The sequence below is a fragment of the Olea europaea genome, chromosome 21 (assembly GCF_002742605.1).
Source record: "Olea europaea var. sylvestris chromosome 21, O_europaea_v1, whole genome shotgun sequence".
Lineage (NCBI taxonomy): Eukaryota > Viridiplantae > Streptophyta > Magnoliopsida > Lamiales > Oleaceae > Olea > Olea europaea.
This window is the reverse complement of record NC_036257.1, coordinates 14,079,947-14,084,243: the sequence shown is the minus strand read 5'-3', so window position 1 is coordinate 14,084,243 and position 4,297 is coordinate 14,079,947. Positions and strand designations below refer to the sequence as shown.

The 4,297-nt window shown below is 34.1% G+C and overlaps 1 pseudogene; it reads right to left on the bottom strand.

Moving 5' to 3' along the window:
• Positions 1-3,537, bottom strand: part of LOC111370806 — a 9,838-nt pseudogene extending 6,301 nt beyond the window's left edge.
• Between the last annotated feature and the right edge of the window lie 760 nt (positions 3,538-4,297).

Below are 4,297 nucleotides of genomic sequence, written 5' to 3'. Positions count from 1 at the left end.
AATTTGAATTAATTATAAAGTTTGGGGCCAATTTGAATTAATAATTAAAGTTTGAGGGCTTTAATCTTAAAATTCAAAACTTTAATGGCCCAAGTTAATTAATTTTTAAAATTTAGGGACTGGATTATTAAATCCAAAACTTAAAGGCCCAACTTGAATATACCTTAAATATTAGGGACTAAAACCTTAATTTTATCAACCTAACCCTAATTGCAACCAAGGGGCTTTAAGTTATCTAATTTGCACGTGACGCCCCATCCCAAAATCACCCAAAATTGAAAACCCTAAAAAAAAATTTATCCGTCGCCGGTAGCTAAATCGGGAGCCGACACCCCTCTCCAAAAGCAACGCTGTTGTTTTGTAGCAGCAGCACGAGAGCACTGCCGCCGGTGCAATCCAAAATTGAATCAATTTTTTTCTTAAATCCACAAAATCTGTAGGCTTAAAAATAATAATAATAAAAAATAAAATGGAATCCGAATCTGAAAAACTGTAATTTTAAATTCCTAATCAGAAATTCCAAAGTCTTTAATCCAAATATGAAAGATAATAACGAAAAATATACTGCAAAATTTTTCAAATTGAATAAAATAAAGATCTAAAATTGTCAAATCTGAAAACTCCATAAAATGTATTGCAAGAACTAAATAAATTATTCGATTCTCAATGATTCAATATGAAAAGGCTCTGATACCATTTGTAGGATAATTTATTATCTTAAACCACTGGATCTTTCATGTTAAATCATCAAGAAATAAATCAATTATAGTAGAAGCGTATCTGAATCAGACATTGTTATTTTCAATAATTGAATCCTGCGGCATAATCTTTCAAATCTACACGCAGGCCGTAATTCTTTCTGGTGATGGGAGACAGAATAGAATGAGCAAAAGATACGTGTGATTTGGAGACAATAACCGTATTTATATAGCGATGCCCTTTGACCTAATTCGGTCCATCATAGCATTAGTAATCTGGGCCCAATCTCTACATATATAGAACTCACACTTTAATTAGATGCATAACGGCCCAAAATCGAAACCTTATTAGATCACTTTTAACAGGGTTTAACCGAATTTGATAGCCTTTAATTTAATACACAACAATTTACACATATAAGTCCACACGATCGTTTAAAAATTCCTTACACAACCAACAAAACCAAAATCTCAAAAGCCCAATAATCCAAACTGATTAAAATATGAGAAAAATAAGTTCACCGAGACAAGTTTAAGTATTAAATGTTACTTGGCCTATGTTCGAATTAATGAGAAGATCGATTGGAATATGAGACTAACCACACCATAGTTGCTGAAGGAAGGGCTATCTTCAAGTTCGAGAAGATGTAATTGAGAGACTCTAACCTGAATCCATTCCACATCTCCCCAAATTTCTTTGCTTTAAGCACGTACAAGCCTAACATGAGGACTGAGATCTAGAGTGAAATTGAAGCTGCTAATGGTGCTCCTTTATATGCAAGTGTAGTCCAATGAACCAAAGCATAGGCGATGTCGATATGGAGGGCTAGAGGGATCAATGAGCACACAACCAACAGTACGACAATTGATTGCGTCTGAAGAGATCTCAAGATATTTTGCAACAACCCATACGCAAGTAATCCAAGAATGAGATACTTCAAATAGAGAACAACTGCTTTTGATATCCGAGGATTTTGATGCAGTAAAGTCAAAACGATGTCGAAATACCACCAGAGAACTGACACAGCGATGGCAAAATGAGCGTTATAATACCGGATGCCTGTAGGTATATTCCAAGCATCCTATACTATTTTGCGCCATATCCTTGCCCGCATAATGTCTCAAGTGCACCACTCAAGCCAACCTAGAATGTCAGGTAAAAAACTTAAATTGGTTGCTAGCCAGTCAAATAAGTATAGAAACAAGATATCACGTAGAATTCAGTGTAACTTTTCTCCTCCTTTTCGCTCATGAAATTTCTGCACTCATTTTAGTATATCGGAATTCTTTTTTCCTCTTCACTGTAGAGATTTACAAAATAAAAAATTCGTGTGACGCACTCTGTGTACCATAACTTCTCGACCGAACAATGATAAAAATCTAGGAGAGTTTGGTTGGTTGCAGTTTTAGCCTATGTTGCACTAAAATGGGAAACATAACAAGACACGACACGGGAAAATAACATTTCTGAAAAATGTAGAACATGAAACGTTTTGGAAATATTATATTAAAATTATTAATTTAATTTCATTAATTCAATATTCAACTTCAAAAAACTCTATAATATAAGTTAAATAATAAATTTTCTACTATCTATCTAATTTAACTAAGATCTTGACATAAAATGATTGTCATCTCAAAAGTCGAAACAATTATTGATAATGAATCAACACTCAAACTAAAAAAATTTCTCAAGTCAAATTGCTTCAGCTGCATCACCATCATCAATATTTATAAAACTATCGCCAGCATCATTGAATAACATGGCCTTCATCTCTAGTTCATCTAAGGAAAGATTTGTAATATCAAGCGTTCCAATATCTTCAAAAGAGTCAAATTGATCCCCAACTACACCCCACGTCTACTATCTTCCTCAATGTCTCACAATTCTTGACAAACAATTAGAATTCGATAAAGGTGGCACAATAATTAGAAAATTTAGGTTTATATAGTATTATAATACTTTTAAATAATAAATAAAGCCCGTCATTTAAGTTAATTTTAAGCCAAAAACCCATAATCGAGTTAACTTTTGGTTAGAAACCATGATTTTTATTTTTTTGGGGTAAACATTAGGAATTTTTCCACTCAAAGGTTCCGAAAAGTTTTCTTATAATTTCTGAATTTCATTAAAAAAGGGAAAAATATTTTGAGTTTCCGAAACATTTCCGGAGAGTTTCCAAAGAATTTCGTTTTTCAAATCGAAACGCTAGCGTCCGGAGAGTTTCCATGAATCCTAGTTTTTGGCTAATGAAAGTCCAAAGCACAAAACATGAAGAAAAATCATGCATCTCTACACTGTACACTTCACATCACTTACAATCTAAATAATTTATTGATCAACTTCTAATTAACTTCTATCTCAATCATGTGATGCAAGATTAGTCTTTGACATATAGATGTTAAAATGGTCAAATAAGAAAATAAAATCACATCAATTTCTTGAAAACACTACTAATTAGAAATAAAAGACAAGAAATTTGATTAAATAAGTCAATAAAATCTTCACAGTCCATATACAATTAATAATTTATTTTCATTAACATAAGAGCAAAACCAGAAACGGAAGCCCATGAATTGGCAAGCCGGCGAGCTCGAGCTCTCTCCAAGGTGGCTGGCGAACATTACATACACCAAAGGTATAAAATAGTAAGCAACATTGGTCAGAATCATGGGCAATGCGAAGAGAATCTGATCTTTTGCCTCATCCACATTGATAATCTTGCTCCCCCACCTCTCCGCCACATTGTTTACCAATAATGAACTGGTCTCCACCTCTACACCGTAGGAAGACATTTTCACGGTTTCACCTACCCACTTGCCCAATTTCCTCATTCCTCATTAGTCGTCTTCAGATTTGAAACCTAATAAAACTCGAAAAGTTGCTACTAGTATGTATTTTTAATTAAATAATGGGCAGTATGTAAGTGTTATACCCCAGATTCAATCAATTTTGGACATAAATACTTTTAATATATAATTAATGTGATTTAATGGCAAATATATTATTTAATTAATAGACAATTAAATTAAATAATAGAATCCGTAGATTCAAATCTTCGTAATTTGTTAATCACAAGGAGTTGTGATTGTGAGATGCAAATTACATATGATTGAATCTTAAATCGTCCATGGTTGTAAGTAATAACGAGATACGGATATCATTATTACGAATAGAACATTACGTGTGGCATTTTTTACTTGTGAAATAAGTAGCTGATCTTACAAGCTAAGTATGGTGACATTTGAATGAACACGTGGATGTTTTGGGGCAGCCACGGACGTAGTGATTGGCTTTCTAGCAGTTCTTGCAGTTGTAGTACGAGAGTCAACGACGGTTACATGGAATATTATTCTTCCTGAGGGCGGTGCAGCTAATCTACCACGAATTGTATAACTGGCGGCGAGCAGTTTCAACTCCATCATCAGTTCCTCCACGTCGTGGTCCATTGAGTCATGGCCATATCTTCGGGGATGAGGGCAGCGTACAACAAGTCATTGGTGAAGGAGGATTGCGCCGCCATGACCATGGCGGAGACTACGGCCAAGAGTTATTTTACTAAATATTTGTTATTAAGTAGGATTACTACTTTGGTATT